The sequence below is a fragment of the Lissotriton vulgaris genome, chromosome 5 (genome assembly GCF_964263255.1).
Source record: "Lissotriton vulgaris chromosome 5, aLisVul1.2, whole genome shotgun sequence".
NCBI lineage: Eukaryota > Metazoa > Chordata > Amphibia > Caudata > Salamandridae > Lissotriton > Lissotriton vulgaris.
In genome coordinates, this window is record NC_141693.1 from 1,118,668,340 (window position 1) to 1,118,681,576 (window position 13,237).

Below are 13,237 nucleotides of genomic sequence, written 5' to 3' on the forward strand. Positions count from 1 at the left end.
AGTGACAGTTGGTGAGCAAAATGTTTGGTGACATGAGGAATGTGTGGCCTCCCTATATGGAGCTGAGCTGTGGGGGATGTAGCTTAGGGGGGGTGTGGCAGACCATGAGACAGTGTTAAATGTTATGTTAACCTAGCAGGGCATTTAGGTTAAGAGAAATGTGTGTGCAAAAAGTGCCGTCGTGTAAGAGCCGGGATGTCTGGGCATGTGTAAATGTTTGCAGAGCAAAGCTGAGAAGAGGAAAGAAAAAAATAATCGACCAGTCCCCGCCTTCCTAGGAGAAGGAGTCCCAAACACAGACTCCCCTCAGCAAACAATAGGTTTAACAGCTGTCATAATACTAAGAGTCTATTTAACAAACAAAGCCCTGATTAGAAAAACATGGTCATTCGGCATGTCCGGCATGTCCCTAAACTACGGAAGGAGCTTATCTTCCCCAGAGATTGAGTCCCGAGCACATCTGGTTACACCTCTCTTCCCACTATAGACAGTAGGTTTAATTAACAGATGTTAAAGGGAGGCTTACAGAAGCTGTACATTGGTCAGAAAATGTTCCCTCCCAAGGCCCATCACTACAAGGTTCTAAACCCCACCTCCATAAAGGGTGTTGACCTAATTAGCAGGTCAGGCCATGTATAAAAGCATACTCTGGGGGGTCAGCAGAAATAGCCATTCAAAAAAATAAAACCCTGGTGAAACGACATACTTGGATTGTTTTGCTGCACAGGCCCACTCAGGAGTTTCAAGGAATAATGGATCAGAACAACCTATCACAGATTGATGCCGCGTGCTACACATTTATGGAGGTAAGTAAAATAGGGGGGCTGGTGCAATGTTATATGTTTAAGGCTTTATTTAAAAGTATTGGGAGCAAGGCTTTTAAGCTGAAGGAGGGTGCATTTTAAAAAGGGTACCTAGCGCAATGTAGGGCATTGTTCATAATGTTTTAAATAATATATAACGGGGGTTGTGGACTGCTGTCTAAGGTGTATAATGCTGGATGTCAAAAGGAGTTGTCATTTTAAGGTTTTCAAAATGCACTAAGCACAAGGGAACTGTATTTAATGTGACTAAAGGGTGGTTTTGGTTGTGGCACAGGGTTCTAACCTTAAGATTATGCAGATCTTAGAAACATTTCACCATGTGGGGGTTTGTTTAATGGGGTACTGCTAGAGGGTGTAAATGTTTTCAAGTTAGGTTTTAAAGGCTGTTTAAAACAGATTGGTATGGTGTCTGAAGTGAATAATGGCTTTGTTGATTCATTGCGTTTAAAAGCTTTGTGTATAGGTATTAATGTTAATAAGGGTTGTGCTGTTGGGCTGTCACAGAGGTTGCAGGGTTTGTATTTAAGGTGCATAATGATATAGGCCTTAGGAGGGTACCTGTAGGGGGAACGCGTATTTTACAGCACATAGAAGCATTTTACAGGGGTCACTACTGCTTTAAGGGGCCCAGAGCCAACAAAATAAAATAATACCGGTTTGTACTCACCCTCTGGTTATGCAGGCAGTGAACTGTCTCAGGCAGTATCGTCTTCTGCTAGTTGTCCCGCTTGGTTAAAAAAAACTGTTATAAGTCCACAGGGTCAGGGTCCATACGAGATGAAAGGCCCTGGAAGGTAGGCCCCTCAAAAAAAAAAACAAGGTTGTGACCCCAGATCCCTATGAGGTCCTGGGGCATGGTGTGGTCCTAGGTCCCAAAGTAGCATGTCCAATGTCGATGCTCAGGGGTCTATGCAAGGCATTGGGGGGCTCGAGCCCCAGTTTTTTTTAAATAAATAAAGATGGCCTGGGTGTTGGGGCTTGAGGCCCCGTTTTTATTAAAATAAAGATCACCCAGAGACCGCTTCACGGCATGGTGCTCTGGGGGGGATTGTTGCTGCAGTTATGTGGGGCGCGATTATTCATAAAATAAAGATCCAGAACCCTCGGTCGAAGTGATGGGCTCCGGGACTAGTGCTGCAGAATGGCCGGTGGGGCTCGGTGGGGCTCGAGGTCTTTTTTTAATAAAAATAAAGGCCTCCAGAGACCGTAGCCATGTGTGCTACTCTGGGGGCTTGTGAGGCCGTGCTGGGGTTCGTGGTCCCGATTTTTAAAATGAGGCACTTCATGCGGAGCTCCGGGATGCTTGTGCTGCTGTGATGGCTCCCGGAGTCGGCTATGTCCTGTGCGCGGCTCTGGGGGCTCCCGTGGGGTTGAGTGTGGGGCTGATCCGTTTTTAAGAATGAATCCCCGGAGCACTCTGCAGTGTTGCGTAGCTCCGGGGGCTGGTGCAGGATCCAGGGCATTGCGGGCTGGCTTTGGGCGGCCCGGGGTCTCGAGGCAATGTTTTAAAAATAAAGCCCCGCAGAGCCCGCTTACCGCCGGCACTGCTCTGTGAGGCTGAGGGCTGCATATCCTTGGGGCCACACGTGGGACCAGGGAGCTCCCTCATCGTAACTGCGAGGGCAGGGCCCGCCCCTTCCGTGATGTCACCAAGAACATCCCTGACATCACGGAAGGGGCGAGCCCTGCCCTCGCAAACACAAAGAGGAAGCTCCATGGTGGGGGCTCCCATGTGCCTGCTGTTGCTTTTGAGGTACATGCAGACCTAAGGGGGGCTGGTAATAAATTAAAAAAAATTTTTAAAAAGCAGTGACAGGGCAACAGGGAGCTTCCTAGCAGCGCATGCCAGGGCAGGCCCGCCCCCTCTGTGATATCAGGGGTTTCCCCGGTGACATCACGGAGGGGCGGGCCTGCCCTCGCACACGCGACTAGGAAGCTCCCGCCCGAGCTTCCTACATGCTGGCTGTGCCCCAAAGGGGCTGGCTGTACCCCCCGTGTGCAACCCCCAACCCTCCTTCACTCTGGGGGCCCGCAGGGGGCCTCCAGAGTGAAGACTGCATGCCTTTGCCACGGAAAGGTGTCCACAATTACCCATCCTAATATGGCTGGCGTGGTCTGATAGACACCGCCACCATATTATTCCTTTCTCCTCCCTGGTCGCAAGGTGACCGGGGCGGAAAAGCGGCGGACGGTCTTTCCGTCCGCTGAGGTCTCCCCGGCCATACTAATATGGCGGGGGGAAAACAAGTGTGGATGTCGGGCAGATTGCGCCCACCAGGCTGGCGGTGGCCACCACAGCCTGACGGGGGCAATACGCCTGACATCGTAATGGGCCCCTAAATGTCCAGGCAAGACTGTTTATGATTAAACCTCTTTTTTTTAAAAATCGAACCCTAAACAGAACATCCCTGTAATAGACATCACAGACGCAGAAATGCTAGCCCTGCAAACAGGTATATGTATTTAGAGTTGCATGGTTCTGTGTAGTTTTTGTACACCACTGTCTCAGAAGCTCTCCTTTTCTAATGGTACTCTCTTTTATGTATGCTTTTATATATGATGATGCCGCTCTAGAAATAGAATCTAATGATCTAGAGCTAATCCTGGGGGCTCAAGACGTTATGCAGCGTATTCAGGATAATGTGGTTCTTACAGGTAAATAAAAAAATGCCATGGTTCTTTAAACTGTCTAAGACTTTGCTAGCCCAAAAACCCCCAGGACGTACTGTAGGAGGGCTCCTCAGAAGGGACTGCTAAGGCCTCGTTTATACCTCAAATGTGATTATTTTGTCTTTGCAGGTTCCTCAGAGTCAAGCACAGCCGACGCCGCTTTGCAAGAGGCTGCACCGCCATCAAAAGAAAGACCGTTAAAGAGTGAAGCTTCAACATTTGGAGAGAAACCGGTGACCAAGAAAGGAGCGGGGAAAATACCTCTAAAAGGTGTGTTTTTACAAAAGGGTGCGAAAAAAAAGAACTCTCTGTGTTTTATTCTAGCAGGTAGAAGGGTATCAGCCGCCATGTTGTAGGTATTGTATAAAGGGGCCATGTAGAAAATATTGTGGGGGGTTGTCTATGGGTAATGTAAGCATCATTATACATGTTCTTTATTTTTTCTAATATATATATTTTTTATCTTACATTCTAGGAGCTGTTTAAAAGAACACCACTGAAAATATGTGTGAGGTCAAAAGGTCTGCGAAGCCGTTAAGGGACAAAACAACGACCGTTCAGAATGCAGAGCCTGCAGCAAAAGGTGTGAGTAAGCGTGTGCGCCTGGACAAGCTCTGCACATACTACACGCACATACAACATAGAACCAGTACTGCTGTGAAATGTCAGATCAAGCCCTCCTCCAGCATATTGAACAATCCTACAGGAATGTCTATTCTACACCGGAAGGGGGCAACAGCGAAGACGTTCTTACAAGCCCAGACAACGTTAGGCCTGTTCAGTGTAAAAGCGACGCAGCGTATCTGAACCCTCTCAAAGCCTCAACGACAGTCGCTGAAGATATGGTACAGCCCCAAACTCCTAAAGCGAGGCGCCTCTCAAGATCCTATCTTAAGAAGAACCATGGGGTGCAGGAAGATCCCTTAATCAAGATCCTTACGGCGTTGTTTCCTACCCATACCTTGAAGTCCTCTATAGTTTTAAATAAACTAATGGCTACTGTAGAGGGGTTCCCCCTAGACTAAACCCTAAAACGTGCTATAATCATGCCTGCTGGGCTTAGAAGCTCAGCTCAAAGGCTGATAATGCACAGCCCACAGGCACCCCTTACAACGGTAGCAGTGGTGGTCTCAAGGCATTGATAGGTATAGTCGCCAAACTTGATAGCCCCTCAGAAGCAGCGAACAAGAGCCCTTCCAGCACGGACATTGGTTATTTGTATACAGCTATTAGACATTCACCTGCCCACAACCACGACCATTCCTTAGCTGATAGGGACCACAATTGTTTTGACGGACATTTACACTCCCCAACCGTTATGTCACCTATCCCCCCGCTGGGAGCATATGACCCAACCAGCCCCGCGCCTAGTGTAAGCCACACATCACCATCAGCAATATGCGGCGATAATAGTATGGGTTGGGACGACTGGTCAAATCAGGGTTTAGAGAACGTATCTAGTGAGGACCCTTTCATGGCAGCCCCGGGGTGTTCGCACTGGGACCTGCTTTCTATGAACCCTCTGGCCCCTCAGTTACAGAATGGTGTTGCTGCGGATGGGGCAGTGGGGGTCCAGGGATGTTGCCGACAGGTGTACAACGGGACACTGTATTTATCCCTAATCCGCCGCAATACGATTCTGTAAACCCAAAAGAGGTACTAGGGGCCATGTGAAAGACATACAATTGGAGGTCAGAAAGTTAAAACGACAAGTAAACACCGCCACCTTAAAACTAGGGGTGTGAGGTAGCGACGACAGATCGGGGCTGGAGGCGCAGCGAAAGATACTACAGATGATTGACCAGTGTAAAAGGGTTATCATACAAACGTGCCAAACAACAGTGTCCGACATTTGGAGTATTCCCTCTTGACTATGCCGATGTAGGCCCTTAAAGAACCAACAAGCCCTAGGTATTAATAAAAGTAAGCATAAATCTAAATACAGCAGCAGGGTCCACACAGTTCTGACAAAGTCCCTGCGCTTCTTATGCTTCCTCAACCATAAAAAGGACCTGGAACCCCTCAAGCAAGATTATATATTTTGAATCACATACACCGGTACAATGCACCAGTCATTACACAAGTTCAGGTGAGGACAGACCTTGGGCGGTGCAATTGGAGGGATTTCGGGGTAGAGCCCAAAATGACAATCCCATGAACACACAGAAGGTCCTAGGGCTGGGGCTGTAGCAGAGGTCTCTATGAGCACATCACACACATACACAAACCATACTGTTCAGGTAAGAGGGGGTCAGCTACCTAGAAAAGGATGTATGATGTTACAACGCTTGCATTTACATCGCATACCTTTACAACACAATTATTAAAACGCAGTCCATTACAACGCATGGTGCTTTGGGGCGCTGGATAGTGAATAGTTTAATTTACTATTCCAACTCCAGTCGCCATGGACACTAGGGAAGGTTATTGGATAGTAAATTAACCTATTCCCTATCCTAGAGCGCCCCCCTGAGCAATGCGTTGTAATTGTTTGCGTTGTGATGGTTGCGTTGTAAAGGCTCTGTTATGTAAAAGTTGCATTGTAAGTGTTGTTCACCCCTAGAAAAGTATAGTCCAGCAAAAAAAATAAGTGGGCTAATAGCGCTAAGCAACGCCAGCTTTTAATAAGTAAATTAAATAAAGCCAAAATATGCGCTACACAACGTCTTAAAAGGACCCCAGAGCCCGGCCTAAACCAGAATCCCCAAAATGATACAGCAGCAAACTCCCCCTCCAGTCAGATTCCTCAAGATGAGGATTCAGAGACAGTGTTCTTAGAGAGCGTCAGAACCTACAGTCGTACTATAGAGAGATTTAACGCTACAGAGCACTACGAGGACTTTAGTTTTATTAACCTACACCGGATAAGGTCCTACATGCACGGGAATTTAGTCATACAGCAGACTGTGCAATCACTTATACATAGGTTGATACGTGATGTGGGTCCTAATGATGTTTTCCAGCTCCGCTTCCAGGGGCAGGGCCTTGACAGTCTGTTGTTCACCAAACGAAGGGCCTTGATGTGTTTGATGCTGTGGAATTTTTTGAAAACCTGTCAAAGCTTTTACAGAGTAAGGCTGAACTAGTCGCCTATGGCACTTTCAGAGTCATAGCCCTTATTGTAAGGGGTTGTGAGGGGGGATGTTTCCACGCCTTTAAAGATCATCCTGTACAGTAAGATCATTGGTAAGAAACAGCGTTGGCTGCTCAACTTTAACAACGGAGCAGCCAACACCTGTCTGGCGGCCAGCATCGCGGGATTGCTGATGGGTCGCAACACCACCGACGCTGTCCTCATGTCTAGAGCAGCTGAAGCCCATGAGGTTCTTGAAATACCTCCAGACCGCATGGTCGGCTTTGGCGACATAGGTCTTTTTGAGAACTATTTTGCCGTTACCGGGAAAGTTTTTTATCACAACGGTTCTTGGAAGTACTTTACAAAAGGGGATCATGTGAAAAACAAGACTGTATATGTCCTTCACCATGAGAATCACTTTTACGGTATCTTGAACCTTAAAAATTGTCTGGGCGTCAAGTACGTGTGCACACATTGCGACCATATATAGAGCACTAAGGCACATCATCAGTGTGAAATACATTTTAGGATGTGTCCGAGGGATGGTTGCATTGTAGACAATGCCCTGAAGGTGCTGTGTCGCACCTGTAAGATGTTTTGTCGCTCGCAAGACTGCTTGTGCATACACCGTGAAGCTATTAAATGCAGCCCTAATATGGACTGTCAAGAGTGTGGCCGGTACGTGTCAACAGAGCACAAATGCAAAGGCATGAAATGTCCAAGGTGTCAGATTTCATGTCTGGCTGAATTTGTACACCAGTGTTACATGGTTAAAGGCAGACATCAGCCTAAAACCGAAGATTACATCATTTTTGAAACAGAGTGCACACAAGGAACGGGGGTACACCAACCTAACTATATTTACGCTCACCATCTAACTTCCGATGACTGCTGGGAGTTTGAGGGGCAAACGTGCGTTGGTGATTTCCTTAATACATGCATTCAGTCCAAATTCAAAGGGTATACCATGCTGGCCCACAAATCTAAAGCATACGACTCATTCTTTATTTTACAGAATATGATTCGTGAAAAGGTGCAAGTAGAAGTCCTCACTCAAGGTTCCAAGCTGATGTTGTTAATGGCTGGGCAGTTACAAATAAGATTCATAGACCCCCTGAATTTCCTACCCATGAAATTGAGCAAGCTGCCAAAAGCTTTTGGTTTCCCCAGGTGTAAAGGTTATTTTCCACACTTTTTTAACACTTGGGCGAACCAGAATTATGTGGGGCCCATGCCGCCTCCGGACAGCTACGGGTTGATTTATATGATGCCTGCTGAGAAAGAAAGCTTTCTACAGTGGTACTCTGAAAACCATGAAAAGGAGTTTAATTTTCAAACCGAATCGAAAGCCTATTGCAAGGCCGATGTAATGATCCTGCGACAGGCCTGCAACCTCTTCAGAAATGTTGTGGTGTCTATGACTAAGAAAGTCAGGGTCATGAAACACAAAACTCCTCAAATGACTAAGAAAGTCAGGGTCTTGAAACCCAAGACACCTCAAATGCCAAAGTCGGTTGAATACATAGACCCTTTTCAAAACATCACCTTGGCCTCCATGTGTATGTCCATCTACAAACACATGTTTTTAAGACCAGAAAGTATCGCTCTAGTGCCGCCAGACCTCTATAAAGGTAAACAGAAACGTTATTCAACCCCTTCTATCCAATGGCTCATGTACGTCTCTGAGAAGGAAGACATAGATATTCGGCATGCCTTACAGGGTGGTGAATACCGCCTGGGTCCCTATTACCTGGATGGGTACGCTGAAATTAAGGGCGTGCCGACGGCCTTTGAATACAACGGCTGTTTTTACCACGGCTGTCCTCAGTGTTACAAACCCCACGAGTTTAACAGTCTGATGGGGGCCAAATTTGGACACTTGCACAGACGTACTATGATAAGGGCCCAGTATGCTAAAAAATGTGGCTTTGCTCTGCGGGTACTATGGGAGCACGAGTGGTTAGATATGGTAGCAACCAACACTGAGCTCCGTTCATTCCTTCAGAGACGTGATTTACCACAACCTCTGGAACCCTGCGATGCCTTATTCGGGGCGTACAAATGCCATACAGCTGTACAGGGCCGCTTGTGAGGGTGAGAAAATACACTATTATGATTTCACCAGTCTGTACCCGTTTGTAAACAAAATGAAGGTGTACCCCTTAGGACACCCTACCATCATATATAGAGACTTTAAGCCCCTTTCCGAATACTTTGGGTTAGTCAAATGTGAAATCTATCCTCCAAGGCAGCTTTACTTTCCAGTGTTACCATATAGAGTCGATGGTAAGCTGATGTTCCCCCTCTGTCGAACATGCGCTGTATTTAAAGAAATCGGTGGTTGCAGTCACACCGAAGAAAAAAGGATGCTCACAGGAACCTGGTGCACCATCGAGGTCCAAGCTGCCTTAAACAAAGGCTACAGACTCGGCAGAGTACACAAGGCGTAGCATTTTAAGAGGACCACGACACATCTCTTTTCACGCTACAATAATTTATTTCTCAGAGACAAACAGAAGGCCTCCAGATATCCTGATTGGTGTACTAGTCAAGCTGTAAAGCAGAAATACATCAATGACTACCACAAGCACAAGGGTTTACGTTAACAACCACATTTGATAGAGGTCAACCCTGCCCGCCGAGAGTTAGCTAAACTCTGTTTCAACTCCTTATGGGGAAAATTCGCACAGCGTACAAACATGTCAAATACGACCTTAATAACAGATCCTGACGAACTGTTTAACCACATGGCTGCTGGGCGTTTTCCCCCCCTGTGCTGGAAAATGTCATTTTAGTGGCACCATGACGAGCTCAGCTCGTCATCAGCACACGACACCTTTGGGTGATGACGAGCTGAGCTCGTCATCAGCATCGAAAGGGTTAAGTACCTTTTTGCTTTGTAGAAAAAATTGGGGCCCCTGCCTTAAAGGATGAACCCTGGCAAGGTAAAGTATTTTTGGGAAAGGAAAGAACACACCGGGTTATGTGTACTAATTATTCATGAGTATCTTAGACATGTATTATATAATAACTCATTTTCCACTCTTAGAAATCTGATTGATGTTATTTATTTTTTATGCATCTTTGATACTATTTTCTCTTTGTAGTTAAGTTACTAATCTATCTTTTTTCTTTTTATCTCCTTGTTTTATCTTTTTTCTATATATATATTTTCAATTATTTAGTTTACAAAAGACATTTTCACATACAATACATTAGGATAGTTTCACATAAAATCTGAATCATATAAAAAACATCATTTCTGTTTGAGACTTCATATAAACGCAGAAATAATTCCTTCAACGCGTTTCGGCGGTCGCCTTCATCAGGAAATCTGCTTTGGTCTTTGCTATAATACCCGTAGCTTGTTTATGTGGACGTCGTGACTTCCAATAGATTTATGTTTTAGATTTGTATCATTAGCATGGGACCAGGCTTTGTTTCTCAAGCGTAGGTTATCTTTAACTGTATATGCGTGTATATCCGACTTGAATCCGACGTGACAACTCCGTTCCTAGTTTGCCAATATGGGTGCTCTGGATATATAGGTTGTTTCCTTAAAATAATCAAATCAATCCGTTAAATGTACTGCTTCTTTCGGTTAGAATAGGTTTCGGATTTCAGTTGCACCTAAAGATGTCAAAGTCCGAGTTCCAATTAAATTTGATGCTTTAACCTTAATTAAAAAAGTTGTTTACTTGTGTTAGCTAGGCCAGCTAAACAAAGTGCTCCTCTTGATAGTGCAGGATTTTATTTCTATACAAACTGTCTGATGTTTGAAATGAAGAAGTCCTCGAAGTGCCTCCGGTTCAGGAACCCATTCCTGAACCGGAGGCACTTCGAGGACTTCTTCATTTCAAACATCAGACAGTTTGTATAGAAATAAAATCCTGCACTATCAAGAGGAGCACTTTGTTTAGCTGGCCTAGCTAACACAAGTAAACAACTTTTTTAATTAAGGTTAAAGCATCAAATTTAATTGGAACTCGGACTTTGACATCTTTAGGTGCAACTGAAATCCGAAACCTATTCTAACCGAAAGAAGCAGTATATTTAACGGATTGATTTGATTATTTTAAGGAAACAACCTATATATCCAGAGCACCCATATTGGCAAACTAGGAACGGAGTTGTCTCGTCGGATTCAAGTCGGATATACACGCATATACAATTAAAGATAACCTACGCTTGAGAAACAAAGCCTGGTCCCATGCTAATGATACAAATCTAAAACATAAATCTATTGGAAGTCACGACGTCCACATAAACAAGCTACGGGTATTATAGCAAAGACCAAAGCAGATTTCCTGACGAAGGCGACCGCCGAAACGCGTTGAAGGAATTAATTCTGCGTTTATATGAAGTCTCAAACAGAAATGATGTTTTTTATATGATTCAGATTTTATGTGAAACTATCCTAATGTATTGTATGTGAAAATGTCTTTTGTAAACTAAATAATTGAAAATATATATATAGAAAAAAGATAAAACAAGGAGATAAAAAGAAAAAAAGATAGATTAGTAACTTAACTACAAAGAGAAAATAGTATCAAATATGCATAAAAAATAAATAACATCAATCAGATTTCTAAGAGTTGAAAATGAGTTATTATACAATACATGTCTAAGATACTCATGAATAATTAGTACACATAACCCGGTGTGTTCTTTCCTTTCCCAAAAATAAGTACTTTTTTGCACCTTGTTACAAGGTGTCCAGCTGCGAGTTTATCGATGACCACACAGCTGCTGTGTGCTGGAAATACACAAAAAAGTATCCCACAACGTATAACGACATAAACATCTTTATAGCATGCTTCATGGCTGCACACGCCCGTCTAGAGCTTCACAGTGTTATGGATAAACTTCAGGATCGCTGTCTGTATCATGATACCGACTCAGTGATTTTTCTGAGTAAACCGGGGGATGAAGATCCTCCTCTTGGGGATTATCTAAGTAATTTGACCAGCGAACTCGATAGGATGAGCACATAATAGAATATACCTCAGCCGGACCTACGACATCATCATACATAACAAACACCAACAAAGTGTGTATGAAGGTCAAAAGTATAACATTAAACCTCAGCAACACCCTAAAAATTAATTTTGACAGTCTGAAAAATCTGGTGCATAAATACTCTGCAGCGGCTGCTCATGAAAATGATAAAACCATCGTTGTTAACCAGCCCTGCATAGTCAGATCCAAAAAGAAGTGGAAAATAACAACTCAGCCCCTACATAAAGCCTTACACGTTGTTTTTGACAATATATTAGGATATTAGGAGCATTAGAGAGGACACCACCAGCATAATGGGCACCCGAATACAGCACCTATTCTTCTGTGTGTTAGCAGGGCCCTCAAACTGCGGTAAAAGCTACTTTATAAAAAAAGCTCTAAGAAAATGCTGCAGGTGCTTTATCCCAAACACCTGATAACATTGTATGGCTTTATTCGTGCTGGCAAGAGCTTTATACCAACCTGTTCCGCAGCTTCCCTCATATCAGATTTATGAAAGGTATACCTGAGAATCTCAACGATGATGAGCTGCTACCCCGACCCTTGTAAACATGGTGATTGTCGATGACCTTATGCGTGAAGGTGGTGACCATCCTGAGCTAGAGCGAGCTTTACTAAATATTCACATCACCGCAATCTAAGCATATGTTACATTGTGCAGAACCTGTTTTACAAGGGTAAGAACAGCAGCTCTATAGCACTCAATGCCTCATACCTTGTTTTGTTTAAAAATACCATTGACAAACAGCAAATATCCGTCATAGTTAAGCAGATGTACCCTGGGAACACACACTTCTTCATGGAGGCCTTTAACGACGCTACATCAAAACCCCACGGCTACCTGCTGGTCGACCTAAAAAATAATACTCTAGAAGACTACAGACTAAGGGCGGATATTTTTCCCCCTGATCTCCCAGTCGCTTACACCCCAAAGACTAAGTCCCGAGCCTATAAAAGGCAGCGCTGAAGACCTTTAGAGACATTTGTACCAGGCCTTATAACCCCCAGGTGCTGACCATGTCTGACCGCCTACGTCGCAATTTGGCCCTCCTGAAAATGTTGGTAACAGCCAGTCCCCAACACCAAAAGGCCCACCTCTGCGCTGCTTCTGACGATTTAGGGGCAGCAATTTCAGAAATAGCTTTAAACACCCTAAAAGACAACGTCCCTATATCAAAGAGCCAGTTACAAGTGTTGAAGAAGAAGCAACATCTTATCAGGAAGCTCAGTAATAAAAGGGCCTCACTCCTCACCAAGAAGAAACTGGTGAAACAGTCTGGGGGCTTTATAGGCTCATTGCTGGTCATAGCTATACCCGTAATTACAAGCCTCCTCTCAGGACTCTGATGGAGCATGCCTCAAAGATGTATTTGGTTCCTAAACAACAGTTGGAGAAACTGGGCTCTACTGCGGACAATGCCTGGGATATACGGCGAAATTAGATGCCTGGATGCTGAAATTAAAGACATTTTGAACCGGACAGATCTAAACCCTTACGACAAAGCTAACCTTTACACCAGCACCCTTAAAACATTTCTAAGCTACTACAAACAGTGGGATACCGAATAAAACAGGTTAACTTTATATGCCCCGGACTCTGAACAGCTAGCAGCGCCTGCGCATGCTACGCCGCCGCAACAGCCGCAGC